We start from the raw sequence: 24061 nt of genomic DNA, 5'->3' as shown, positions 1-24061 counted from the left end.
CCAGCCAATCGGTGAATGGCCATTGCAGTCCCCGCCACCTCAAATGGCCTGACGATGGTATGGACGTAAGCCACCTTTCATCTTCTTCCTATTGCATCTCTTCTACAATGTGACATTTTTTTTACAATTGTGTAGGTGTACAATCTACGGCGCTGGGCGGCTTTCAGAGAGAGAAGTGAAAAAGCTTACGGCACCTGGGATTCCCAGGCGGTCTTCCATCCAGGTACTAACCAGGCCCTGCTCTGCTTAGCTTCCGAGATCAGACGAGATCGGGCGGAACCAGAGAGGTATGGCCGTAAGCTGCTTTTCATCTTTTTCCTAATCCTTTAAAACGTGTCAAAGATAATCAGAAGTTTCTTTTTCTAAAATTGAAGCAGTTCTTAGCATTGGCAAGAGAGGTTCCTAAAGCCTGAAGGTAACTTTACTTTTCTTCACTGGCAATTCTAACATGTTGGGTTAGCACCTGTATTTCAACGGCTAAATTACAAACAATAGTATGCCAATCGTAAATGTTGATCAACACTAATTTAGCAATCATGAAACGGAATCATTTTGGATAATATTGTCTAATTTCCTTTCATATCCAACGTTAAAACAACACTAAACATGCATCTCTTCAACAATGTGATATTCTTTTTGTAATTTGTAGGTGTACAATCTGCGGCGCTCGGCGGCTTTCGGAGAGAGAAGTGAAAAAGCTTACGGCACCTGGGATTCCCAGGCGGTCTTCCATCCAGGTACTAACCAGGCCCTGCTCTGCTTAGCTTCCGAGATCAGACGAGATCGGGCGGAACCAGAGAGGTATGGCCGTAAGCTGCTTTTTATCTTTTTCCTAATCCTTTATAATGCGTCAATGAATTATGACACGCCTGCCGTTGGCATCTTTGTGTGGGTTAAATAAGGGTATGCAAAGAAGGCTGTGACATCCCATGCCGAAAATTGGATGGACTAGAGAAGACCCGCCCAGGGGTCCCAGCCAATCGGTGAATGGCCATTGCAGTCCCCGCCACCTCAAATGGCCTGACGATGGTATGGACGTAAGCCACCTTTCATCTTCTTCCTATTGCATCTCTTCTACAATGTGACATTTTTTTTACAATTGTGTAGGTGTACAATCTGCGGCGCTGGGCGGCTTTCAGAGAGAGAAGTGAAAAAGCTTACGGCACCTGGGATTCCCAGGCGGTCTTCCATCCAGGTACTAACCAGGCCCTGCTCTGCTTAGCTTCCGAGATCAGACGAGATCGGGCGGAACCAGAGAGGTATGGCCGTAAGCTGCTTTTCATCTTTTTCCTAATCCTTTAAAACGTGTCAAAGATAATCAGAAGTTTCTTTTTCTAAAATTGAAGCAGTTCTTAGCATTGGCAAGAGAGGTTCCTAAAGCCTGAAGGTAACTTTACTTTTCTTCACTGGCAATTCTAACATGTTGGGTTAGCACCTGTATTTCAACGGCTAAATTACAAACAATAGTATGCCAATCGTAAATGTTGATCAACACTAATTTAGCAATCATGAAACGGAATCATTTTGGATAATATTGTCTAATTTCCTTTCATATCCAACGTTAAAACAACACTAAACATGCATCTCTTCAACAATGTGATATTCTTTTTGTAATTTGTAGGTGTACAATCTGCGGCGCTCGGCGGCTTTCGGAGAGAGAAGTGAAAAAGCTTACGGCACCTGGGATTCCCAGGCGGTCTTCCATCCAGGTACTAACCAGGCCCTGCTCTGCTTAGCTTCCGAGATCAGACGAGATCGGGCGGAACCAGAGAGGTATGGCCGTAAGCTGCTTTTTATCTTTTTCCTAATCCTTTATAATGCGTCAATGAATTATGACACGCCTGCCGTTGGCATCTTTGTGTGGGTTAAATAAGGGTATGCAAAGAAGGCTGTGACATCCCATGCCGAAAATTGGATGGACTAGAGAAGACCCGCCCAGGGGTCCCAGCCAATCGGTGAATGGCCATTGCAGTCCCCGCCACCTCAAATGGCCTGACGATGGTATGGACGTAAGCCACCTTTCATCTTCTTCCTATTGCATCTCTTCTACAATGTGACATTTTTTTTACAATTGTGTAGGTGTACAATCTACGGCGCTGGGCGGCTTTCAGAGAGAGAAGTGAAAAAGCTTACGGCACCTGGGATTCCCAGGCGGTCTTCCATCCAGGTACTAACCAGGCCCTGCTCTGCTTAGCTTCCGAGATCAGACGAGATCGGGCGGAACCAGAGAGGTATGGCCGTAAGCTGCTTTTCATCTTTTTCCTAATCCTTTAAAACGTGTCAAAGATAATCAGAAGTTTCTTTTTCTAAAATTGAAGCAGTTCTTAGCATTGGCAAGAGAGGTTCCTAAAGCCTGAAGGTAACTTTACTTTTCTTCACTGGCAATTCTAACATGTTGGGTTAGCACCTGTATTTCAACGGCTAAATTACAAACAATAGTATGCCAATCGTAAATGTTGATCAACACTAATTTAGCAATCATGAAACGGAATCATTTTGGATAATATTGTCTAATTTCCTTTCATATCCAACGTTAAAACAACACTAAACATGCATCTCTTCAACAATGTGATATTCTTTTTGTAATTTGTAGGTGTACAATCTGCGGCGCTCGGCGGCTTTCGGAGAGAGAAGTGAAAAAGCTTACGGCACCTGGGATTCCCAGGCGGTCTTCCATCCAGGTACTAACCAGGCCCTGCTCTGCTTAGCTTCCGAGATCAGACGAGATCGGGCGGAACCAGAGAGGTATGGCCGTAAGCTGCTTTTTATCTTTTTCCTAATCCTTTATAATGCGTCAATGAATTATGACACGCCTGCCGTTGGCATCTTTGTGTGGGTTAAATAAGGGTATGCAAAGAAGGCTGTGACATCCCATGCCGAAAATTGGATGGACTAGAGAAGACCCGCCCAGGGGTCCCAGCCAATCGGTGAATGGCCATTGCAGTCCCCGCCACCTCAAATGGCCTGACGATGGTATGGACGTAAGCCACCTTTCATCTTCTTCCTATTGCATCTCTTCTACAATGTGACATTTTTTTTACAATTGTGTAGGTGTACAATCTACGGCGCTGGGCGGCTTTCAGAGAGAGAAGTGAAAAAGCTTACGGCACCTGGGATTCCCAGGCGGTCTTCCATCCAGGTACTAACCAGGCCCTGCTCTGCTTAGCTTCCGAGATCAGACGAGATCGGGCGGAACCAGAGAGGTATGGCCGTAAGCTGCTTTTCATCTTTTTCCTAATCCTTTAAAACGTGTCAAAGATAATCAGAAGTTTCTTTTTCTAAAATTGAAGCAGTTCTTAGCATTGGCAAGAGAGGTTCCTAAAGCCTGAAGGTAACTTTACTTTTCTTCACTGGCAATTCTAACATGTTGGGTTAGCACCTGTATTTCAACGGCTAAATTACAAACAATAGTATGCCAATCGTAAATGTTGATCAACACTAATTTAGCAATCATGAAACGGAATCATTTTGGATAATATTGTCTAATTTCCTTTCATATCCAACGTTAAAACAACACTAAACATGCATCTCTTCAACAATGTGATATTCTTTTTGTAATTTGTAGGTGTACAATTTGCGGCGCTCGGCGGCTTTCGGAGAGAGAAGTGAAAAAGCTTACGGCACCTGGGATTCCCAGGCGGTCTTCCATCCAGGTACTAACCAGGCCCTGCTCTGCTTAGCTTCCGAGATCAGACGAGATCGGGCGGAACCAGAGAGGTATGGCCGTAAGCTGCTTTTTATCTTTTTCCTAATCCTTTATAATGCGTCAATGAATTATGACACGCCTGCCGTTGGCATCTTTGTGTGGGTTAAATAAGGGTATGCAAAGAAGGCTGTGACATCCCATGCCGAAAATTGGATGGACTAGAGAAGACCCGCCCAGGGGTCCCAGCCAATCGGTGAATGGCCATTGCAGTCCCCGCCACCTCAAATGGCCTGACGATGGTATGGACGTAAGCCACCTTTCATCTTCTTCCTATTGCATCTCTTCTACAATGTGAAATTTTTTTTACAATTGTGTAGGTGTACAATCTACGGCGCTGGGCGGCTTTCAGAGAGAGAAGTGAAAAAGCTTACGGCACATGGGATTCCCAGGCGGTCTTCCATCCAGGTACTAACCAGGCCCTGCTCTGCTTAGCTTCCGAGATCAGACGAGATCGGGCGGAACCAGAGAGGTATGGCCGTAAGCTGCTTTTCATCTTTTTCCTAATCCTTTAAAACGTGTCAAAGATAATCAGAAGTTTCTTTTTCTAAAATTGAAGCAGTTCTTAGCATTGGCAAGAGAGGTTCCTAAAGCCTGAAGGTAACTTTACTTTTCTTCACTGGCAATTCTAACATGTTGGGTTAGCACCTGTATTTCAACGGCTAAATTACAAACAATAGTATGCCAATCGTAAATGTTGATCAACACTAATTTAGCAATCATGAAACGGAATCATTTTGGATAATATTGTCTAATTTCCTTTCATATCCAACGTTAAAACAACACTAAACATGCATCTCTTCAACAATGTGATATTCTTTTTGTAATTTGTAGGTGTACAATCTGCGGCGCTCGGCGGCTTTCGGAGAGAGAAGTGAAAAAGCTTACGGCACCTGGGATTCCCAGGCGGCCTTCCATCCAGGTACTAACCAGGCCCTGCTCTGCTTAGCTTCCGAGATCAGACGAGATCGGGCGGAACCAGAGAGGTATGGCCGTAAGCTGCTTTTTATCTTTTTCCTAATCCTTTATAATGCGTCAATGAATTATGACACGCCTGCCGTTGGCATCTTTGTGTGGGTTAAATAAGGGTATGCAAAGAAGGCTGTGACATCCCATGCCGAAAATTGGATGGACTAGAGAAGACCCGCCCAGGGGTCCCAGCCAATCGGTGAATGGCCATTGCAGTCCCCGCCACCTCAAATGGCCTGACGATGGTATGGACGTAAGCCACCTTTCATCTTCTTCCTATTGCATCTCTTCTACAATGTGACATTTTTTTTACAATTGTGTAGGTGTACAATCTACGGCGCTGGGCGGCTTTCAGAGAGAGAAGTGAAAAAGCTTACGGCACCTGGGATTCCCAGGCGGTCTTCCATCCAGGTACTAACCAGGCCCTGCTCTGCTTAGCTTCCGAGATCAGACGAGATCGGGCGGAACCAGAGAGGTATGGCCGTAAGCTGCTTTTCATCTTTTTCCTAATCCTTTAAAACGTGTCAAAGATAATCAGAAGTTTCTTTTTCTAAAATTGAAGCAGTTCTTAGCATTGGCAAGAGAGGTTCCTAAAGCCTGAAGGTAACTTTACTTTTCTTCACTGGCAATTCTAACATGTTGGGTTAGCACCTGTATTTCAACGGCTAAATTACAAACAATAGTATGCCAATCGTAAATGTTGATCAACACTAATTTAGCAATCATGAAACGGAATCATTTTGGATAATATTGTCTAATTTCCTTTCATATCCAACGTTAAAACAACACTAAACATGCATCTCTTCAACAATGTGATATTCTTTTTGTAATTTGTAGGTGTACAATCTGCGGCGCTCGGCGGCTTTCGGAGAGAGAAGTGAAAAAGCTTACGGCACCTGGGATTCCCAGGCGGTCTTCCATCCAGGTACTAACCAGGCCCTGCTCTGCTTAGCTTCCGAGATCAGACGAGATCGGGCGGAACCAGAGAGGTATGGCCGTAAGCTGCTTTTTATCTTTTTCCTAATCCTTTATAATGCGTCAATGAATTATGACACGCCTGCCGTTGGCATCTTTGTGTGGGTTAAATAAGGGTATGCAAAGAAGGCTGTGACATCCCATGCCGAAAATTGGATGGACTAGAGAAGACCCGCCCAGGGGTCCCAGCCAATCGGTGAATGGCCATTGCAGTCCCCGCCACCTCAAATGGCCTGACGATGGTATGGACGTAAGCCACCTTTCATCTTCTTCCTATTGCATCTCTTCTACAATGTGAAATTTTTTTTACAATTGTGTAGGTGTACAATCTACGGCGCTGGGCGGCTTTCAGAGAGAGAAGTGAAAAAGCTTACGGCACATGGGATTCCCAGGCGGTCTTCCATCCAGGTACTAACCAGGCCCTGCTCTGCTTAGCTTCCGAGATCAGACGAGATCGGGCGGAACCAGAGAGGTATGGCCGTAAGCTGCTTTTCATCTTTTTCCTAATCCTTTAAAACGTGTCAAAGATAATCAGAAGTTTCTTTTTCTAAAATTGAAGCAGTTCTTAGCATTGGCAAGAGAGGTTCCTAAAGCCTGAAGGTAACTTTACTTTTCTTCACTGGCAATTCTAACATGTTGGGTTAGCACCTGTATTTCAACGGCTAAATTACAAACAATAGTATGCCAATCGTAAATGTTGATCAACACTAATTTAGCAATCATGAAACGGAATCATTTTGGATAATATTGTCTAATTTCCTTTCATATCCAACGTTAAAACAACACTAAACATGCATCTCTTCAACAATGTGATATTCTTTTTGTAATTTGTAGGTGTACAATCTGCGGCGCTCGGCGGCTTTCGGAGAGAGAAGTGAAAAAGCTTACGGCACCTGGGATTCCCAGGCGGCCTTCCATCCAGGTACTAACCAGGCCCTGCTCTGCTTAGCTTCCGAGATCAGACGAGATCGGGCGGAACCAGAGAGGTATGGCCGTAAGCTGCTTTTTATCTTTTTCCTAATCCTTTATAATGCGTCAATGAATTATGACACGCCTGCCGTTGGCATCTTTGTGTGGGTTAAATAAGGGTATGCAAAGAAGGCTGTGACATCCCATGCCGAAAATTGGATGGACTAGAGAAGACCCGCCCAGGGGTCCCAGCCAATCGGTGAATGGCCATTGCAGTCCCCGCCACCTCAAATGGCCTGACGATGGTATGGACGTAAGCCACCTTTCATCTTCTTCCTATTGCATCTCTTCTACAATGTGACATTTTTTTTACAATTGTGTAGGTGTACAATCTACGGCGCTGGGCGGCTTTCAGAGAGAGAAGTGAAAAAGCTTACGGCACCTGGGATTCCCAGGCGGTCTTCCATCCAGGTACTAACCAGGCCCTGCTCTGCTTAGCTTCCGAGATCAGACGAGATCGGGCGGAACCAGAGAGGTATGGCCGTAAGCTGCTTTTCATCTTTTTCCTAATCCTTTAAAACGTGTCAAAGATAATCAGAAGTTTCTTTTTCTAAAATTGAAGCAGTTCTTAGCATTGGCAAGAGAGGTTCCTAAAGCCTGAAGGTAACTTTACTTTTCTTCACTGGCAATTCTAACATGTTGGGTTAGCACCTGTATTTCAACGGCTAAATTACAAACAATAGTATGCCAATCGTAAATGTTGATCAACACTAATTTAGCAATCATGAAACGGAATCATTTTGGATAATATTGTCTAATTTCCTTTCATATCCAACGTTAAAACAACACTAAACATGCATCTCTTCAACAATGTGATATTCTTTTTGTAATTTGTAGGTGTACAATCTGCGGCGCTCGGCGGCTTTCGGAGAGAGAAGTGAAAAAGCTTACGGCACCTGGGATTCCCAGGCGGTCTTCCATCCAGGTACTAACCAGGCCCTGCTCTGCTTAGCTTCCGAGATCAGACGAGATCGGGCGGAACCAGAGAGGTATGGCCGTAAGCTGCTTTTTATCTTTTTCCTAATCCTTTATAATGCGTCAATGAATTATGACACGCCTGCCGTTGGCATCTTTGTGTGGGTTAAATAAGGGTATGCAAAGAAGGCTGTGACATCCCATGCCGAAAATTGGATGGACTAGAGAAGACCCGCCCAGGGGTCCCAGCCAATCGGTGAATGGCCATTGCAGTCCCCGCCACCTCAAATGGCCTGACGATGGTATGGACGTAAGCCACCTTTCATCTTCTTCCTATTGCATCTCTTCTACAATGTGAAATTTTTTTTACAATTGTGTAGGTGTACAATCTACGGCGCTGGGCGGCTTTCAGAGAGAGAAGTGAAAAAGCTTACGGCACATGGGATTCCCAGGCGGTCTTCCATCCAGGTACTAACCAGGCCCTGCTCTGCTTAGCTTCCGAGATCAGACGAGATCGGGCGGAACCAGAGAGGTATGGCCGTAAGCTGCTTTTCATCTTTTTCCTAATCCTTTAAAACGTGTCAAAGATAATCAGAAGTTTCTTTTTCTAAAATTGAAGCAGTTCTTAGCATTGGCAAGAGAGGTTCCTAAAGCCTGAAGGTAACTTTACTTTTCTTCACTGGCAATTCTAACATGTTGGGTTAGCACCTGTATTTCAACGGCTAAATTACAAACAATAGTATGCCAATCGTAAATGTTGATCAACACTAATTTAGCAATCATGAAACGGAATCATTTTGGATAATATTGTCTAATTTCCTTTCATATCCAACGTTAAAACAACACTAAACATGCATCTCTTCAACAATGTGATATTCTTTTTGTAATTTGTAGGTGTACAATCTGCGGCGCTCGGCGGCTTTCGGAGAGAGAAGTGAAAAAGCTTACGGCACCTGGGATTCCCAGGCGGCCTTCCATCCAGGTACTAACCAGGCCCTGCTCTGCTTAGCTTCCGAGATCAGACGAGATCGGGCGGAACCAGAGAGGTATGGCCGTAAGCTGCTTTTTATCTTTTTCCTAATCCTTTATAATGCGTCAATGAATTATGACACGCCTGCCGTTGGCATCTTTGTGTGGGTTAAATAAGGGTATGCAAAGAAGGCTGTGACATCCCATGCCGAAAATTGGATGGACTAGAGAAGACCCGCCCAGGGGTCCCAGCCAATCGGTGAATGGCCATTGCAGTCCCCGCCACCTCAAATGGCCTGACGATGGTATGGACGTAAGCCACCTTTCATCTTCTTCCTATTGCATGTCTTCTACAATGTGAATTTTTTTTACAATTGTGTAGGTGTACAATCTACGGCGCTGGGCGGCTTTCAGAGAGAGAAGTGAAAAAGCTTACGGCACCTGGGATTCCCAGGCGGTCTTCCATCCAGGTACTAACCAGGCCCTGCTCTGCTTAGCTTCCGAGATCAGACGAGATCGGGCGGAACCAGAGAGGTATGGCCGTAAGCTGCTTTTCATCTTTTTCCTAATCCTTTAAAACGTGTCAAAGATAATCAGAAGTTTCTTTTTCTAAAATTGAAGCAGTTCTTAGCATTGGCAAGAGAGGTTCCTAAAGCCTGAAGGTAACTTTACTTTTCTTCACTGGCAATTCTAACATGTTGGGTTAGCACCTGTATTTCAACGGCTAAATTACAAACAATAGTATGCCAATCGTAAATGTTGATCAACACTAATTTAGCAATCATGAAACGGAATCATTTTGGATAATATTGTCTAATTTCCTTTAATATCCAACGTTAAAACAGGTGTACAATCTGCGGCGCTCGGCGGCTTTCGGAGAGAGAAGTGAAAAAGCTTACGGCACCTGGGATTCCCAGGCGGTCTTCCATCCAGGTACTAACCAGGCCCTGCTCTGCTTAGCTTCCGAGATCAGACGAGATCGGGCGGAACCAGAGAGGTATGGCCGTAAGCTGCTTTTCATCTTTTTCCTAATCCTTTAAAACGTGTCAAAGATAATCAGAAGTTTCTTTTTCTAAAATTGAAGCAGTTCTTAGCATTGGCAAGAGAGGTTCCTAAAGCCTGAAGGTAACTTTACTTTTCTTCACTGGCAATTCTAACATGTTGGGTTAGCACCTGTATTTCAACGGCTAAATTACAAACAATAGTATGCCAATCGTAAATGTTGATCAACACTAATTTAGCAATCATGAAACGGAATCATTTTGGATAATATTGTCTAATTTCCTTTCATATCCAACGTTAAAACAACACTAAACATGCATCTCTTCAACAATGTGATATTCTTTTTGTAATTTGTAGGTGTACAATCTGCGGCGCTGGGCGGCTTTCGGAGAGAGAAGTGAAAAAGCTTACGGCACCTGGGATTCCCAGGCGGTCTTCCATCCAGGTACTAACCAGGCCCTGCACTGCTTAGCTTCCGAGATCAGACGAGATCAGGCGGAACCAGAGAGGTATGGCCGTAAGCTGCTTTTTATCTTTTTCCTAATCCTTTATAATGCGTCAATGAATTATGACACGCCTGCCGTTGGCATCTTTGTGTGGGTTAAATAAGGGTATGCAAAGAAGGCTGTGACATCCCATGCCGAAAATTGGATGGACTAGAGAAGACCCGCCCAGGGGTCCCAGCCAATCGGTGAATGGCCATTGCAGTCCCCGCCACCTCAAATGGCCTGACGATGGTATGGACGTAAGCCACCTTTCATCTTCTTCCTATTGCATCTCTTCTACAATGTGACATTTTTTTTTCAATTGTGTAGGTGTACAATCTACGGAGCTGGGCGGCTTTCAGAGAGAGAAGTGAAAAAGCTTACGGCACCTGGGATTCCCAGGCGGTCTTCCATCCAGGTACTAACCAGGCCCTGCTCTGCTTAGCTTCCGAGATCAGACGAGATCGGGCGGAACCAGAGAGGTATGGCCGTAAGCTGCTTTTCATCTTTTTCCTAATCCTTTAAAACGTGTCAAAGATAATCAGAAGTTTCTTTTTCTAAAATTGAAGCAGTTCTTAGCATTGGCAAGAGAGGTTCCTAAAGCCTGAAGGTAACTTTACTTTTCTTCACTGGCAATTCTAACATGTTGGGTTAGCACCTGTATTTCAACGGCTAAATTACAAACAATAGTATGCCAATCGTAAATGTTGATCAACACTAATTTAGCAATCATGAAACGGAATCATTTTGGATAATATTGTCTAATTTCCTTTCATATCCAACGTTAAAACAACACTAAACATGCATCTCTTCAACAATGTGATATTCTTTTTGTAATTTGTAGGTGTACAATCTGCGGCGCTCGGCGGCTTTCGGAGAGAGAAGTGAAAAAGCTTACGGCACCTAGGATTCCCAGGCGGTCTTCCATCCAGGTACTAACCAGGCCCTGCTCTGCTTAGCTTCCGAGATCAGACGAGATCGGGCGGAACCAGAGAGGTATGGCCGTAAGCTGCTTTTTATCTTTTTCCTAATCCTTTATAATGCGTCAATGAATTATGACACGCCTGCCGTTGGCATCTTTGTGTGGGTTAAATAAGGGTATGCAAAGAAGGCTGTGACATCCCATGCCGAAAATTGGATGGACTAGAGAAGACCCGCCCAGGGGTCCCAGCCAATCGGTGAATGGCCATTGCAGTCCCCGCCACCTCAAATGGCCTGACGATAGTATGGACGTAAGCCACCTTTCATCTTCTTCCTATTGCATCTCTTCTACAATGTGAATTTTTTTTTACAATTGTGCAGGTGTACAATTTACGGCGCTGGGCGGCTTTCAGAGAGAGAAGTGAAAAAGCTTACGGCACCTGGGATTCCCAGGCGGTCTTCCATCCAGGTACTAACCAGGCCCTGCTCTGCTTAGCTTCCGAGATCAGACGAGATCGGGCGGAACCAGAGAGGTATGGCCGTAAGCTGCTTTTCATCTTTTTCCTAATCCTTTAAAACGTGTCAAAGATAATCAGAAGTTTCTTTTTCTAAAATTGAAGCAGTTCTTAGCATTGGCAAGAGAGGTTCCTAAAGCCTGAAGGTAACTTTACTTTTCTTCACTGGCAATTCTAACATGTTGGGTTAGCACCTGTATTTCAACGGCTAAATTACAAACAATAGTATGCCAATCGTAAATGTTGATCAACACTAATTTAGCAATCATGAAACGGAATCATTTTGGATAATATTGTCTAATTTCCTTTCATATCCAACGTTAAAACAACACTAAACATGCATCTCTTCAACAATGTGATATTCTTTTTGTAATTTGTAGGTGTACAATCTGCGGCGCTGGGCGGCTTTCGGAGAGAGAAGTGAAAAAGCTTACGGCACCTGGGATTCCCAGGCGGTCTTCCATCCAGGTACTAACCAGGCCCTGCACTGCTTAGCTTCCGAGATCAGACGAGATCGGGCGGAACCAGAGAGGTATGGCCGTAAGCTGCTTTTTATCTTTTTCCTAATCCTTTATAATGCGTCAATGAATTATGACACGCCTGCCGTTGGCATCTTTGTGTGGGTTAAATAAGGGTATGCAAAGAAGGCTGTGACATCCCATGCCGAAAATTGGATGGACTAGAGAAGACCCGCCCAGGGGTCCCAGCCAATCGGTGAATGGCCATTGCAGTCCCCGCCACCTCAAATGGCCTGACGATGGTATGGACGTAAGCCACCTTTCATCTTCTTCCTATTGCATCTCTTCTACAATGTGACATTTTTTTTACAATTGTGTAGGTGTACAATCTGCGGCGCTGGGCGGCTTTCAGAGAGAGAAGTGAAAAAGCTTACGGCACCTGGGATTCCCAGGCGGTCTTCCATCCAGGTACTAACCAGGCCCTGCTCTGCTTAGCTTCCGAGATCAGACGAGATCGGGCGGAACCAGAGAGGTATGGCCGTAAGCTGCTTTTCATCTTTTTCCTAATCCTTTAAAACGTGTCAAAGATAATCAGAAGTTTCTTTTTCTAAAATTGAAGCAGTTCTTAGCATTGGCAAGAGAGGTTCCTAAAGCCTGAAGGTAACTTTACTTTTCTTCACTGGCAATTCTAACATGTTGGGTTAGCACCTGTATTTCAACGGCTAAATTACAAACAATAGTATGCCAATCGTAAATGTTGATCAACACTAATTTAGCAATCATGAAACGGAATCATTTTGGATAATATTGTCTAATTTCCTTTCATATCCAACGTTAAAACAACACTAAACATGCATCTCTTCAACAATGTGATATTCTTTTTGTAATTTGTAGGTGTACAATCTGCGGCGCTCGGCGGCTTTCGGAGAGAGAAGTGAAAAAGCTTACGGCACCTGGGATTCCCAGGCGGTCTTCCATCCAGGTACTAACCAGGCCCTGCTCTGCTTAGCTTCCGAGATCAGACGAGATCGGGCGGAACCAGAGAGGTATGGCCGTAAGCTGCTTTTTATCTTTTTCCTAATCCTTTATAATGCGTCAATGAATTATGACACGCCTGCCGTTGGCATCTTTGTGTGGGTTAAATAAGGGTATGCAAAGAAGGCTGTGACATCCCATGCCGAAAATTGGATGGACTAGAGAAGACCCGCCCAGGGGTCCCAGCCAATCGGTGAATGGCCATTGCAGTCCCCGCCACCTCAAATGGCCTGACGATGGTATGGACGTAAGCCACCTTTCATCTTCTTCCTATTGCATCTCTTCTACAATGTGACATTTTTTTTACAATTGTGTAGGTGTACAATCTACGGCGCTGGGCGGCTTTCAGAGAGAGAAGTGAAAAAGCTTACGGCACCTGGGATTCCCAGGCGGTCTTCCATCCAGGTACTAACCAGGCCCTGCTCTGCTTAGCTTCCGAGATCAGACGAGATCGGGCGGAACCAGAGAGGTATGGCCGTAAGCTGCTTTTCATCTTTTTCCTAATCCTTTAAAACGTGTCAAAGATAATCAGAAGTTTCTTTTTCTAAAATTGAAGCAGTTCTTAGCATTGGCAAGAGAGGTTCCTAAAGCCTGAAGGTAACTTTACTTTTCTTCACTGGCAATTCTAACATGTTGGGTTAGCACCTGTATTTCAACGGCTAAATTACAAACAATAGTATGCCAATCGTAAATGTTGATCAACACTAATTTAGCAATCATGAAACGGAATCATTTTGGATAATATTGTCTAATTTCCTTTCATATCCAACGTTAAAACAACACTAAACATGCATCTCTTCAACAATGTGATATTCTTTTTGTAATTTGTAGGTGTACAATCTGCGGCGCTCGGCGGCTTTCGGAGAGAGAAGTGAAAAAGCTTACGGCACCTGGGATTCCCAGGCGGTCTTCCATCCAGGTACTAACCAGGCCCTGCTCTGCTTAGCTTCCGAGATCAGACGAGATCGGGCGGAACCAGAGAGGTATGGCCGTAAGCTGCTTTTTATCTTTTTCCTAATCCTTTATAATGCGTCAATGAATTATGACACGCCTGCCGTTGGCATCTTTGTGTGGGTTAAATAAGGGTATGCAAAGAAGGCTGTGACATCCCATGCCGAAAATTGGATGGACTAGAGAAGACCCGCCCAGGGGTCCCAGCCAATCGGTGAATGGCCATTGCAGTCCCCGCCACCTCAAATGGCCTGACGATGGTATGGACGTAAGCCACCTTTCATCTTCTTCCTATTGCATCTCTTCTACAATGTGACATTTTTTTTACAATTGTGTAGGTGTACAATCTACGGCGCTGGGCGGCTTTCAGAGAGAGAAGTGAAAAAGCTTACGGCACCTGGGATTCCCAGGCGGTCTTCCATCCAGGTACTAACCAGGCCCTGCTCTGCTTAGCTTCCGAGATCAGACGAGATCGGGCGGAACCAGAGAGGTATGGCCGTAAGCTGCTTTTCATCTTTTTCCTAATCCTTTAAAACGTGTCAAAGATAATCAGAAGTTTCTTTTTCTAAAATTGAAGCAGTTCTTAGCATTGGCAAGAGAGGTTCCTAAAGCCTGAAGGTAACTTTACTTTTCTTCACTGGCAATTCTAACATGTTGGGTTAGCACCTGTATTTCAACGGCTAAATTACAAACAATAGTATGCCAATCGTAAATGTTGATCAACACTAATTTAGCAATCATGAAACGGAATCATTTTGGATAATATTGTCTAATTTCCTTTCATATCCAACGTTAAAACAACACTAAACATGCATCTCTTCAACAATGTGATATTCTTTTTGTAATTTGTAGGTGTACAATTTGCGGCGCTCGGCGGCTTTCGGAGAGAGAAGTGAAAAAGCTTACGGCACCTGGGATTCCCAGGCGGTCTTCCATCCAGGTACTAACCAGGCCCTGCTCTGCTTAGCTTCCGAGATCAGACGAGATCGGGCGGAACCAGAGAGGTATGGCCGTAAGCTGCTTTTTATCTTTTTCCTAATCCTTTATAATGCGTCAATGAATTATGACACGCCTGCCGTTGGCATCTTTGTGTGGGTTAAATAAGGGTATGCAAAGAAGGCTGTGACATCCCATGCCGAAAATTGGATGGACTAGAGAAGACCCGCCCAGGGGTCCCAGCCAATCGGTGAATGGCCATTGCAGTCCCCGCCACCTCAAATGGCCTGACGATGGTATGGACGTAAGCCACCTTTCATCTTCTTCCTATTGCATCTCTTCTACAATGTGAAATTTTTTTTACAATTGTGTAGGTGTACAATCTACGGCGCTGGGCGGCTTTCAGAGAGAGAAGTGAAAAAGCTTACGGCACATGGGATTCCCAGGCGGTCTTCCATCCAGGTACTAACCAGGCCCTGCTCTGCTTAGCTTCCGAGATCAGACGAGATCGGGCGGAACCAGAGAGGTATGGCCGTAAGCTGCTTTTCATCTTTTTCCTAATCCTTTAAAACGTGTCAAAGATAATCAGAAGTTTCTTTTTCTAAAATTGAAGCAGTTCTTAGCATTGGCAAGAGAGGTTCCTAAAGCCTGAAGGTAACTTTACTTTTCTTCACTGGCAATTCTAACATGTTGGGTTAGCACCTGTATTTCAACGGCTAAATTACAAACAATAGTATGCCAATCGTAAATGTTGATCAACACTAATTTAGCAATCATGAAACGGAATCATTTTGGATAATATTGTCTAATTTCCTTTCATATCCAACGTTAAAACAACACTAAACATGCATCTCTTCAACAATGTGATATTCTTTTTGTAATTTGTAGGTGTACAATCTGCGGCGCTCGGCGGCTTTCGGAGAGAGAAGTGAAAAAGCTTACGGCACCTGGGATTCCCAGGCGGCCTTCCATCCAGGTACTAACCAGGCCCTGCTCTGCTTAGCTTCCGAGATCAGACGAGATCGGGCGGAACCAGAGAGGTATGGCCGTAAGCTGCTTTTTATCTTTTTCCTAATCCTTTATAATGCGTCAATGAATTATGACACGCCTGCCGTTGGCATCTTTGTGTGGGTTAAATAAGGGTATGCAAAGAAGGCTGTGACATCCCATGCCGAAAATTGGATGGACTAGAGAAGACCCGCCCAGGGGTCCCAGCCAATCGGTGAATGGCCATTGCAGTCCCCGCCACCTCAAATGGCCTGACGATGGTATGGACGTAAGCCACCTTTCATCTTCTTCCTATTGCATCTCTTCTACAATGTGACATTTTTTTTACAATTGTGTAGGTGTACAATCTACGGCGCTGGGCGGCTTTCAGAGAGAGAAGTGAAAAAGCTTACGGCACCTGGGATTCCCAGGCGGTCTTCCATCCAGGTACTAACCAGGCCCTGCTCTGCTTAGCTTCCGAGATCAGACGAGATCGGGCGGAACCAGAGAGGTATGGCCGTAAGCTGCTTTTCATCTTTTTCCTAATCCTTTAAAACGTGTCAAAGATAATCAGAAGTTTCTTTTTCTAAAATTGAAGCAGTTCTTAGCATTGGCAAGAGAGGTTCCTAAAGCCTGAAGGTAACTTTACTTTTCTTCACTGGCAATTCTAACATGTTGGGTTAGCACCTGTATTTCAACGGCTAAATTACAAACAATAGTATGCCAATCGTAAATGTTGATCAACACTAATTTAGCAATCATGAAACGGAATCATTTTGGATAATATTGTCTAATTTCCTTTCATATCCAACGTTAAAACAACACTAAACATGCATCTCTTCAACAATGTGATATTCTTTTTGTAATTTGTAGGTGTACAATCTGCGGCGCTCGGCGGCTTTCGGAGAGAGAAGTGAAAAAGCTTACGGCACCTGGGATTCCCAGGCGGCCTTCCATCCAGGTACTAACCAGGCCCTGCTCTGCTTAGCTTCCGAGATCAGACGAGATCGGGCGGAACCAGAGAGGTATGGCCGTAAGCTGCTTTTTATCTTTTTCCTAATCCTTTATAATGCGTCAATGAATTATGACACGCCTGCCGTTGGCATCTTTGTGTGGGTTAAATAAGGGTATGCAAAGAAGGCTGTGACATCCCATGCCGAAAATTGGATGGACTAGAGAAGACCCGCCCAGGGGTCCCAGCCAATCGGTGAATGGCCATTGCAGTCCCCGCCACCTCAAATGGCCTGACGATGGTATGGACGTAAGCCACCTTTCATCTTCTTCCTATTGCATCTCATCTACAATGTGACATTTTTTTTACAATTGTGTAGGTGTACAATCTACGGCGCTGGGCGGCTTTCAGAGAGAGAAGTGAAAAAGCTTACGGCACCTGGGATTCCCAGGCGGTCTTCCATCCAGGTACTAACCAGGCCCTGCTCTGCTTAGCTTCCGAGATCAGACGAGATCGGGCGGAACCAGAGAGGTATGGCCGTAAGCTGCTTTTCATCTTTTTCCTAATCCTTTAAAACGTGTCAAAGATAATCAGAAGTTTCTTTTTCTAAAATTGAAGCAGTTCTTAGCATTGGCAAGAGAGGTTCCTAAAGCCTGAAGGTAACTTTACTTTTCTTCACTGGCAATTCTAACATGTTGGGTTAGCACCTGTATTTCAACGGCTAAATTACAAACAATAGTATGCCAATCGTAAATGTTGATCAACACTAATTTAGCAATCATGAAACGGAATCATTTTGGATAATATTGTCTAATTTCCTTTAATATCCAACGTTAAAACAGGTGTACAATCTGCGGCGCTCGGCGGCTTTCGGAGAGAGAAGTGAAAAAGCTTACGGCACCTGGGATTCCCAGGCGGTCTTCCATCCAGGTACTAACCAGGCCCTGCTCTGCTTAGCTTCCGAGATCAGACGAGATCGGGCGGAACCAGAGAGGTATGGCCGTAAGCTGCTTTTCATCTTTTTCCTAATCCTTTAAAACGTGTCAAAGATAATCAGAAGTTTCTTTTTCTAAAATTGAAGCAGTTCTTAGCATTGGCAAGAGAGGTTCCTAAAGCCTGAAGGTAACTTTACTTTTCTTCACTGGCAATTCTAACATGTTGGGTTAGCACCTGTATTTCAACGGCTAAATTACAAACAATAGTATGCCAATCGTAAATGTTGATCAACACTAATTTAGCAATCATGAAACGGAATCATTTTGGATAATATTGTCTAATTTCCTTTAATATCCAACGTTAAAACAGGTGTACAATCTGCGGCGCTCGGCGGCTTTCGGAGAGAGAAGTGAAAAAGCTTACGGCACCTGGGATTCCCAGGCGGTCTTCCATCCAGGTACTAACCAGGCCCTGCTCTGCTTAGCTTCCGAGATCAGACGAGATCGGGCGGAACCAGAGAGGTATGGCCGTAAGCTGCTTTTCATCTTTTTCCTAATCCTTTAAAACGTGTGAAAGATAATCAGAAGTTTCTTTTTCTAAAATTGAAGCAGTTCTTAGCATTGGCAAGAGAGGTTCCTAAAGCCTGAAGGTAACTTTACTTTTCTTCACTGGCAATTCTAACATGTTGGGTTAGCACCTGTATTTCAACGGCTAAATTACAAACAATAGTATGCCAATCGTAAATGTTGATCAACACTAATTTAGCAATCATGAAACGGAATCATTTTGGATAATATTGTCTAATTTCCTTTCATATCCAACGTTAAAACAACACTAAACATGCATCTCTTCAACAATGTGATATTCTTTTTGTAATTTGTAGGTGTACAATCTGCGGCGCTCGGCGGCTTTCGGAGAGAGAAGTGAAAAAGCTTACGGCACCTGGGATTCCCAGGCGGTCTTCCATCCAGGTACTAACCAGGCCCTGCTCTGCTTAGCTTCCGAGATCAGACGAGATCGGGCGGAACCAGAGAGGTATGGCCGTAAGCTGCTTTTTATCTTTTTCCTAATCCTTTATAATGCGTCAATGAATTATGACACGCCTGCCGTTGGCATCTTTGTGTGGGTTAAATAAGGGTATGCAAAGAAGGCTGTGACATCCCATGCCGAAAATTGGATGGACTAGAGAAGACCCGCCCAGGGGTCCCAGCCAATCGGTGAATGGCCATTGCAGTCCCCGCCACCTCAAATGGCCTGACGATGGTATGGACGTAAGCCACCTTTCATCTTCTTCCTATTGCATCTCTTCTACAATGTGACATTTTTTTTACAATTGTGTAGGTGTACAATCTACGGCGCTGGGCGGCTTTCAGAGAGAGAAGTGAAAAAGCTTACGGCACCTGGGATTCCCAGGCGGTCTTCCATCCAGGTACTAACCAGGCCCTGCTCTGCTTAGCTTCCGAGATCAGACGAGATCGGGCGGAACCAGAGAGGTATGGCCGTAAGCTGCTTTTCATCTTTTTCCTAATCCTTTAAAACGTGTCAAAGATAATCAGAAGTTTCTTTTTCTAAAATTGAAGCAGTTCTTAGCATTGGCAAGAGAGGTTCCTAAAGCCTGAAGGTAACTTTACTTTTCTTCACTGGCAATTCTAACATGTTGGGTTAGCACCTGTATTTCAACGGCTAAATTACAAACAATAGTATGCCAATCGTAAATGTTGATCAACACTAATTTAGCAATCATGAAACGGAATCATTTTGGATAATATTGTCTAATTTCCTTTCATATCCAACGTTAAAACAACACTAAACATGCATCTCTTCAACAATGTGATATTCTTTTTGTAATTTGTAGGTGTACAATCTGCGGCGCTCGGCGGCTTCCAGAGAGAAGTGAAAAAGCTTACGGCACCTGGGATTCCCAGGCGGTCTTCCATCCAGGTACTAACCAGGCCCTGCTCTGCTTAGCTTCCAAGATCAGACGAGATCGGGCGGAACCAGAGAGGTGTGGCCGTAAGCTGCTTTTTATCTTTTTCCTAATCCTTTAAAACGTGTCAAAGATAATCAGAAGAGTTTCTTTTTCTAAAATTGAAGCAGTTCTTAGGATTGGCAAGAGAGGTTCCTAAAACCTGAAGGTAACTTTACTTTTCTTCACTGGCAATTCTAACATGTTGGGTTAGCACCTGTATTTCAACGGCTAAATTACAAACAAAAGTATGCCAATTGTTAAATGTTGATCAACACTAATTTAGCAACCATGAAACGGAATCATTTTTGATGATATTGTCTAAGTTCCTTATATATCCAACGTTAAAACAACACTAAACATGCATCTCTTCGACAATGTGATATACTTTTTGTAATTTGTAGGTGTACAATCTGCGGCGCTCGGCGGCTTCCAGAGAGAAGTGAAAAAGCTTACGGCACCTGGGATTCCCAGGCGGTCTTCCATCCAGGTACTAACCAGGCCCTGCTCTGCTTAGCTTCCGAGATCAGACGAGATCGGGCGGAACCAGAGAGGTATGGCCGTAAGCTGCTTTTCATCTTTTTCCTAATCCTTTAAAACGTGTGAAAGATAATCAGAAGTTTCTTTTTCTAAAATTGAAGCAGTTCTTAGCATTGGCAAGAGAGGTTCCTAAAGCCTGAAGGTAACTTTACTTTTCTTCACTGGCAATTCTAACATGTTGGGTTAGCACCTGTATTTCAACGGCTAAATTACAAACAATAGTATGCCAATCGTAAATGTTGATCAACACTAATTTAGCAATCATGAAACGGAATCATTTTGGATAATATTGTCTAATTTCCTTTCATATCCAACGTTAAAACAACACTAAACATGCATCTCTTCAACAATGTGATATTCTTTTTGTAATTTGTAGGTGTACAATCTGCGGCGCTCGGCGGCTTCCAGAGAGAAGTGAAAAAGCTTACGGCACCTGGGATTCCCAGGCGGTCTTCCATCCAGGTACTAACCAGGCCCTGCTCTGCTTAGCTTCCAAGATCAGACGAGATCGGGCGGAACCAGAGAGGTGTGGCCGTAAGCTGCTTTTTATCTTTTTCCTAATCCTTTAAAACGTGTCAAAGATAATCAGAAGAGTTTCTTTTTCTAAAATTGAAGCAGTTCTTAGGATTGGCAAGAGAGGTTCCTAAAACCTGAAGGTAACTTTACTTTTCTTCACTGGCAATTCTAACATGTTGGGTTAGCACCTGTATTTCAACGGCTAAATTACAAACAAAAGTATGCCAATTGTTAAATGTTGATCAACACTAATTTAGCAACCATGAAACAGAATCATTTTTGATGATATTGTCTAAGTTCCTTATATATCCAACGTTAAAACAACACTAAACATGCATCTCTTCGACAATGTGATATACTTTTTGTAATTTGTAGGTGTACAATCTGCGGCGCTCGGCGGCTTCCAGAGAGAAGTGAAAAAGCTTACGGCACCTGGGATTCCCAGGCGGTCTTCCATCCAGGTACTAACCAGGCCCTGCTCTGCTTAGCTTCCGAGATCAGACGAGATCGGGCGGAACCAGAGAGGTATGGCCGTAAGCTGCTTTTTATCTTTTTCCTAATCCTTTAAAACGTGTCAAAGATAATCAGAAGAGCTCCTTTTTCTAAAATTGAAGCAGCTCTTAGGATTGGCAAGAGAAGTTCCTAAAACCTGAAGGTAACTTTACTTTTCTTCACTGGCAATTCTAACATGTTGGGTTAGCACCTGTATTTCAACGGCTAAATTACAAACAAAAGTATGCCAATTGTTAAATGTTGATCAACACTAATTTAGCAACCATGAAACGGAATCAATTTTGATGATATTGTCTAAGTTCCTTATATATCCAACGTTAAAACAACACTAAACATGCATCTCTTCGACAATGTGATATACTTTTTGTAATTTGTAGGTGTACAATCTGCGGCGCTCGGCGGCTTTCAGAGAGAAGTGAAAAAGCATACGGCACCTGGGATTACCAGGCGGTCTTCCATCCAGGTACTAACCAGGCCCTGCTCTGCTTAGCTTCCAAGATCAGACGAGATCGGGCGGAACCAGAGAGGTATGGCCGTATGCTGCTTTTTATCTTTTTCCTAATCCTTTATAATGCGTCAAAAAATTATGTCACGCCTGCCGTTGGCATCTTTGTGTGGGTTAAATAAGGGTATGCAAAGAAGGCTGTGACATCCTATGCCGAAAATTGGATGGACTAGAGAAGACCCGCCCAGGAGTCCCAGCCAATCGGTGGATGGCCATTGCAGTCCCCGCCACCTCAAATGGCCTGACGATGGTATGGACGTAAGCCACCTTTCATCTTCTTCCTATTGCATCTCTTCTACAATGTGAAATGCTTTTTACAATTGTGTAGGTGTACAATCTGCGGCGCTGGGCGGCTTTCGGAGAGAGAAGTGAAAAAGCTTACGGCACCTGGGATTCCCAGGCGGTCTTCCATCCAGGTACTAACCAGGCCCTGCTCTGCTTAGCTTCCGAGATCAGACGAGATCGGGCGGAACCAGAGAGGTATGGCCGTAAGCTGCTTTTTATCTTTTTCCTAATCCTTTAAAACGTGTCAAAGATAATCAGAAGAGCTCCTTTTTCTAAAATTGAAGCAGTTCTTAGGATTGGCAAGAGAAGTTCCTAAAACCTGAAGGTAACTTTACTTTTCTTCACTGGCAATTCTAACATGTTGGGTTAGCACCTGTATTTCAACGGCTAAATTACAAACAAAAGTATGCCAATTGTTAAATGTTGATCAACACTAATTTAGCAACCATGAAACGGAATCAATTTTGATGATATTGTCTAAGTTCCTTATATATCCAACGTTAAAACAACACTAAACATGCATCTCTTCGACAATGTGATATACTTTTTGTAATTTGTAGGTGTACAATCTGCGGCGCTCGGCGGCTTTCAGAGAGAAGTGAAAAAGCATACGGCACCTGGGATTCCCAGGCGGTCTTCCATCCAGGTACTAACCAGGCCCTGCTCTGCTTAGCTTCCGAGATCAGACGAGATCGGGCGGAACCAGAGAGGTATGGCCGTGAGCTGCATTTCATCTTTTTCCTAATCCTTTAAAACGTGTCAAAGTTAATCAGAAGTTTCTTTTTCTAAAATTGAAGCAGTTACGGGGTAACACTTTACTTGAATGGGTGTTCATAAGGCTGACATAACATTGTCATAACCATGACATGACAGCTGTCATAAATATCAATGAATACTTATCACAGTTGTCGTTAAGTGTCATTCGGTTAAGTTAAGTTGTGTCACTTTTGATGCAAAGGTGACATTGTTTGAGATGTCCTTGTTAAGACCACTTGACATAAGCCAAGACAACAAAACCTGTCATAAACATGTCATAGCAGACCTCACTGTCAAACTTAAGAAAAACGTTTGGTTTCATATCTTAGAGCGACATTAAACCGTCCTATATCGATGGTTTTGACACTCGCTGTCACAAAACCATTACAACTGTGTCATAAATGTTGTCCCTTTCTTTAAGATGTCGTTAAGTGTAACTACACTGCCAAATGACTTTATAACAGTGTCACGACTGTTTTCTTTGAATTCAAGTAAAGTGGAACAATTAGATTCTTCAATTAATATGTCATTATATGTTATTACATAGTCAAACCAGTTTATAATTGTGTCATAACTGTTTTCTTTGAATTCAAGTAAAGTGGAACAATTTGAATGTTTCGTTAAAATGTCATTAAGTGTTATTACACTGTCAGATGATATAAATACCTTAACAAAAGCAACAAACAAGTCAAGAGGTAGTGTTTCCTTTATGTATTCCAACACAAAACATTTGGTTGTGATTTTTATCCAAAGTGACATTTTGTAACACACAAGCAAGTATCTGCTCAGGAGAGAACATATGAGTCTGACACGACATAGATGCATAAATACCAGCAGACATTGTAGAGAGTCAGATTTTATTTTTTACTTGTTTTTTCACATCATGGAGAAGTCTGCCCAACACACCATTGTAATGGCGTACACCCAACCAGTGGTGCCACACTATCATCTTAAGATGAAGCTTGAGTGATTCAGGAGTACGATTCCCTCTGTGGCGCCATACTTCCAGTTTGTAGCTTTGCCATGCACACTTAATATGCTGAGTATGAGCACCAGTCTCTCGGTCCACAAAGTTGTTTTTATGGCAGACGGAATAATGATCATACCCATACTGGGCAAGTTGCCCTTTGTAGGCACGCCATTCGTCACTGAGGATGGATGTTCTGGGTTTGACATGGCGTCTAATATGACCTATAAGTGTCTTCCTTCTGCGATCCCTGACGAGTCTCAGAATGGGTCTTCTGGAATTCCTGTCGACCTCCAACATCCCAAAGACCCACTGCCGTTCATGGCGCCAAGTGT

At 43.7% G+C, this 24061-nt stretch overlaps 47 non-coding genes across 47 annotated transcripts; all 47 read right to left on the bottom strand.

Moving 5' to 3' along the window:
• Window positions 1–182: 182 nt before the first annotated feature.
• LOC134104843 (5S ribosomal RNA) lies at window positions 183–301 on the bottom strand. Its single transcript, XR_009942220.1, has one exon. It is a non-coding gene; the product is annotated as a 5S ribosomal RNA (ribosomal RNA).
• A 395-nt stretch (window positions 302–696) lies between these two features.
• Window positions 697–815, bottom strand: LOC134104831 (5S ribosomal RNA). The gene has a single exon (XR_009942209.1). It is a non-coding gene; the product is annotated as a 5S ribosomal RNA (ribosomal RNA).
• Window positions 816–1154: 339 nt separating this feature from the next.
• LOC134104819 (5S ribosomal RNA) lies at window positions 1155–1273 on the bottom strand. Its single transcript, XR_009942198.1, has one exon. It is a non-coding gene; the product is annotated as a 5S ribosomal RNA (ribosomal RNA).
• Window positions 1274–1668: 395 nt separating this feature from the next.
• LOC134104806 (5S ribosomal RNA) lies at window positions 1669–1787 on the bottom strand. Its single transcript, XR_009942187.1, has one exon. It is a non-coding gene; the product is annotated as a 5S ribosomal RNA (ribosomal RNA).
• Window positions 1788–2126: 339 nt separating this feature from the next.
• Window positions 2127–2245, bottom strand: LOC134104794 (5S ribosomal RNA). Its single transcript, XR_009942176.1, has one exon. It is a non-coding gene; the product is annotated as a 5S ribosomal RNA (ribosomal RNA).
• A 395-nt stretch (window positions 2246–2640) lies between these two features.
• Window positions 2641–2759, bottom strand: LOC134104784 (5S ribosomal RNA). The gene has a single exon (XR_009942167.1). It is a non-coding gene; the product is annotated as a 5S ribosomal RNA (ribosomal RNA).
• Window positions 2760–3098: 339 nt separating this feature from the next.
• Window positions 3099–3217, bottom strand: LOC134104771 (5S ribosomal RNA). Its single transcript, XR_009942155.1, has one exon. It is a non-coding gene; the product is annotated as a 5S ribosomal RNA (ribosomal RNA).
• A 395-nt stretch (window positions 3218–3612) lies between these two features.
• Window positions 3613–3731, bottom strand: LOC134104759 (5S ribosomal RNA). The gene has a single exon (XR_009942144.1). It is a non-coding gene; the product is annotated as a 5S ribosomal RNA (ribosomal RNA).
• A 339-nt stretch (window positions 3732–4070) lies between these two features.
• Window positions 4071–4189, bottom strand: LOC134104971 (5S ribosomal RNA). The gene has a single exon (XR_009942337.1). It is a non-coding gene; the product is annotated as a 5S ribosomal RNA (ribosomal RNA).
• A 395-nt stretch (window positions 4190–4584) lies between these two features.
• LOC134104919 (5S ribosomal RNA) lies at window positions 4585–4703 on the bottom strand. The gene has a single exon (XR_009942289.1). It is a non-coding gene; the product is annotated as a 5S ribosomal RNA (ribosomal RNA).
• Window positions 4704–5042: 339 nt separating this feature from the next.
• Window positions 5043–5161, bottom strand: LOC134104747 (5S ribosomal RNA). Its single transcript, XR_009942133.1, has one exon. It is a non-coding gene; the product is annotated as a 5S ribosomal RNA (ribosomal RNA).
• A 395-nt stretch (window positions 5162–5556) lies between these two features.
• On the bottom strand, window positions 5557–5675 carry LOC134104735 (5S ribosomal RNA). Its single transcript, XR_009942122.1, has one exon. It is a non-coding gene; the product is annotated as a 5S ribosomal RNA (ribosomal RNA).
• A 339-nt stretch (window positions 5676–6014) lies between these two features.
• On the bottom strand, window positions 6015–6133 carry LOC134104970 (5S ribosomal RNA). The gene has a single exon (XR_009942336.1). It is a non-coding gene; the product is annotated as a 5S ribosomal RNA (ribosomal RNA).
• Window positions 6134–6528: 395 nt separating this feature from the next.
• On the bottom strand, window positions 6529–6647 carry LOC134104918 (5S ribosomal RNA). Its single transcript, XR_009942288.1, has one exon. It is a non-coding gene; the product is annotated as a 5S ribosomal RNA (ribosomal RNA).
• A 339-nt stretch (window positions 6648–6986) lies between these two features.
• On the bottom strand, window positions 6987–7105 carry LOC134104723 (5S ribosomal RNA). Its single transcript, XR_009942111.1, has one exon. It is a non-coding gene; the product is annotated as a 5S ribosomal RNA (ribosomal RNA).
• Window positions 7106–7500: 395 nt separating this feature from the next.
• LOC134104711 (5S ribosomal RNA) lies at window positions 7501–7619 on the bottom strand. Its single transcript, XR_009942100.1, has one exon. It is a non-coding gene; the product is annotated as a 5S ribosomal RNA (ribosomal RNA).
• Window positions 7620–7958: 339 nt separating this feature from the next.
• Window positions 7959–8077, bottom strand: LOC134104969 (5S ribosomal RNA). The gene has a single exon (XR_009942335.1). It is a non-coding gene; the product is annotated as a 5S ribosomal RNA (ribosomal RNA).
• A 395-nt stretch (window positions 8078–8472) lies between these two features.
• LOC134104915 (5S ribosomal RNA) lies at window positions 8473–8591 on the bottom strand. The gene has a single exon (XR_009942286.1). It is a non-coding gene; the product is annotated as a 5S ribosomal RNA (ribosomal RNA).
• Window positions 8592–8929: 338 nt separating this feature from the next.
• On the bottom strand, window positions 8930–9048 carry LOC134104698 (5S ribosomal RNA). The gene has a single exon (XR_009942089.1). It is a non-coding gene; the product is annotated as a 5S ribosomal RNA (ribosomal RNA).
• A 344-nt stretch (window positions 9049–9392) lies between these two features.
• LOC134104686 (5S ribosomal RNA) lies at window positions 9393–9511 on the bottom strand. The gene has a single exon (XR_009942078.1). It is a non-coding gene; the product is annotated as a 5S ribosomal RNA (ribosomal RNA).
• A 395-nt stretch (window positions 9512–9906) lies between these two features.
• LOC134104954 (5S ribosomal RNA) lies at window positions 9907–10025 on the bottom strand. The gene has a single exon (XR_009942321.1). It is a non-coding gene; the product is annotated as a 5S ribosomal RNA (ribosomal RNA).
• Window positions 10026–10364: 339 nt separating this feature from the next.
• LOC134104674 (5S ribosomal RNA) lies at window positions 10365–10483 on the bottom strand. Its single transcript, XR_009942067.1, has one exon. It is a non-coding gene; the product is annotated as a 5S ribosomal RNA (ribosomal RNA).
• Window positions 10484–10878: 395 nt separating this feature from the next.
• Window positions 10879–10997, bottom strand: LOC134104931 (5S ribosomal RNA). Its single transcript, XR_009942300.1, has one exon. It is a non-coding gene; the product is annotated as a 5S ribosomal RNA (ribosomal RNA).
• A 339-nt stretch (window positions 10998–11336) lies between these two features.
• Window positions 11337–11455, bottom strand: LOC134104662 (5S ribosomal RNA). Its single transcript, XR_009942056.1, has one exon. It is a non-coding gene; the product is annotated as a 5S ribosomal RNA (ribosomal RNA).
• Window positions 11456–11850: 395 nt separating this feature from the next.
• On the bottom strand, window positions 11851–11969 carry LOC134104889 (5S ribosomal RNA). The gene has a single exon (XR_009942262.1). It is a non-coding gene; the product is annotated as a 5S ribosomal RNA (ribosomal RNA).
• Window positions 11970–12308: 339 nt separating this feature from the next.
• Window positions 12309–12427, bottom strand: LOC134104649 (5S ribosomal RNA). The gene has a single exon (XR_009942044.1). It is a non-coding gene; the product is annotated as a 5S ribosomal RNA (ribosomal RNA).
• Window positions 12428–12822: 395 nt separating this feature from the next.
• Window positions 12823–12941, bottom strand: LOC134104637 (5S ribosomal RNA). The gene has a single exon (XR_009942033.1). It is a non-coding gene; the product is annotated as a 5S ribosomal RNA (ribosomal RNA).
• Window positions 12942–13280: 339 nt separating this feature from the next.
• Window positions 13281–13399, bottom strand: LOC134104625 (5S ribosomal RNA). Its single transcript, XR_009942022.1, has one exon. It is a non-coding gene; the product is annotated as a 5S ribosomal RNA (ribosomal RNA).
• Window positions 13400–13794: 395 nt separating this feature from the next.
• On the bottom strand, window positions 13795–13913 carry LOC134104613 (5S ribosomal RNA). The gene has a single exon (XR_009942011.1). It is a non-coding gene; the product is annotated as a 5S ribosomal RNA (ribosomal RNA).
• Window positions 13914–14252: 339 nt separating this feature from the next.
• Window positions 14253–14371, bottom strand: LOC134104601 (5S ribosomal RNA). Its single transcript, XR_009942000.1, has one exon. It is a non-coding gene; the product is annotated as a 5S ribosomal RNA (ribosomal RNA).
• Window positions 14372–14766: 395 nt separating this feature from the next.
• LOC134104588 (5S ribosomal RNA) lies at window positions 14767–14885 on the bottom strand. Its single transcript, XR_009941989.1, has one exon. It is a non-coding gene; the product is annotated as a 5S ribosomal RNA (ribosomal RNA).
• A 339-nt stretch (window positions 14886–15224) lies between these two features.
• LOC134104968 (5S ribosomal RNA) lies at window positions 15225–15343 on the bottom strand. The gene has a single exon (XR_009942334.1). It is a non-coding gene; the product is annotated as a 5S ribosomal RNA (ribosomal RNA).
• A 395-nt stretch (window positions 15344–15738) lies between these two features.
• LOC134104914 (5S ribosomal RNA) lies at window positions 15739–15857 on the bottom strand. The gene has a single exon (XR_009942285.1). It is a non-coding gene; the product is annotated as a 5S ribosomal RNA (ribosomal RNA).
• A 339-nt stretch (window positions 15858–16196) lies between these two features.
• On the bottom strand, window positions 16197–16315 carry LOC134104576 (5S ribosomal RNA). Its single transcript, XR_009941978.1, has one exon. It is a non-coding gene; the product is annotated as a 5S ribosomal RNA (ribosomal RNA).
• A 395-nt stretch (window positions 16316–16710) lies between these two features.
• On the bottom strand, window positions 16711–16829 carry LOC134104913 (5S ribosomal RNA). The gene has a single exon (XR_009942284.1). It is a non-coding gene; the product is annotated as a 5S ribosomal RNA (ribosomal RNA).
• Window positions 16830–17168: 339 nt separating this feature from the next.
• Window positions 17169–17287, bottom strand: LOC134104465 (5S ribosomal RNA). Its single transcript, XR_009941878.1, has one exon. It is a non-coding gene; the product is annotated as a 5S ribosomal RNA (ribosomal RNA).
• A 344-nt stretch (window positions 17288–17631) lies between these two features.
• On the bottom strand, window positions 17632–17750 carry LOC134104359 (5S ribosomal RNA). Its single transcript, XR_009941791.1, has one exon. It is a non-coding gene; the product is annotated as a 5S ribosomal RNA (ribosomal RNA).
• Window positions 17751–18094: 344 nt separating this feature from the next.
• On the bottom strand, window positions 18095–18213 carry LOC134104238 (5S ribosomal RNA). Its single transcript, XR_009941680.1, has one exon. It is a non-coding gene; the product is annotated as a 5S ribosomal RNA (ribosomal RNA).
• A 395-nt stretch (window positions 18214–18608) lies between these two features.
• On the bottom strand, window positions 18609–18727 carry LOC134105019 (5S ribosomal RNA). Its single transcript, XR_009942381.1, has one exon. It is a non-coding gene; the product is annotated as a 5S ribosomal RNA (ribosomal RNA).
• A 339-nt stretch (window positions 18728–19066) lies between these two features.
• Window positions 19067–19185, bottom strand: LOC134104898 (5S ribosomal RNA). Its single transcript, XR_009942270.1, has one exon. It is a non-coding gene; the product is annotated as a 5S ribosomal RNA (ribosomal RNA).
• A 393-nt stretch (window positions 19186–19578) lies between these two features.
• On the bottom strand, window positions 19579–19697 carry LOC134104990 (5S ribosomal RNA). The gene has a single exon (XR_009942354.1). It is a non-coding gene; the product is annotated as a 5S ribosomal RNA (ribosomal RNA).
• Window positions 19698–20093: 396 nt separating this feature from the next.
• LOC134104778 (5S ribosomal RNA) lies at window positions 20094–20212 on the bottom strand. Its single transcript, XR_009942161.1, has one exon. It is a non-coding gene; the product is annotated as a 5S ribosomal RNA (ribosomal RNA).
• Window positions 20213–20605: 393 nt separating this feature from the next.
• LOC134104988 (5S ribosomal RNA) lies at window positions 20606–20724 on the bottom strand. The gene has a single exon (XR_009942352.1). It is a non-coding gene; the product is annotated as a 5S ribosomal RNA (ribosomal RNA).
• A 396-nt stretch (window positions 20725–21120) lies between these two features.
• LOC134104656 (5S ribosomal RNA) lies at window positions 21121–21239 on the bottom strand. Its single transcript, XR_009942050.1, has one exon. It is a non-coding gene; the product is annotated as a 5S ribosomal RNA (ribosomal RNA).
• Window positions 21240–21635: 396 nt separating this feature from the next.
• LOC134104992 (5S ribosomal RNA) lies at window positions 21636–21754 on the bottom strand. The gene has a single exon (XR_009942357.1). It is a non-coding gene; the product is annotated as a 5S ribosomal RNA (ribosomal RNA).
• A 339-nt stretch (window positions 21755–22093) lies between these two features.
• On the bottom strand, window positions 22094–22212 carry LOC119206239 (5S ribosomal RNA). Its single transcript, XR_005117960.1, has one exon. It is a non-coding gene; the product is annotated as a 5S ribosomal RNA (ribosomal RNA).
• Window positions 22213–22608: 396 nt separating this feature from the next.
• On the bottom strand, window positions 22609–22727 carry LOC119206240 (5S ribosomal RNA). Its single transcript, XR_009942356.1, has one exon. It is a non-coding gene; the product is annotated as a 5S ribosomal RNA (ribosomal RNA).
• Between the last annotated feature and the right edge of the window lie 1334 nt (window positions 22728–24061).

Source organism: Pungitius pungitius, chromosome 14, assembly GCF_949316345.1.
Source record: "Pungitius pungitius chromosome 14, fPunPun2.1, whole genome shotgun sequence".
NCBI classification, from domain to species: domain Eukaryota; kingdom Metazoa; phylum Chordata; class Actinopteri; order Perciformes; family Gasterosteidae; genus Pungitius; species Pungitius pungitius.
This window is presented reverse-complemented; position numbering and strand designations above follow the sequence as displayed.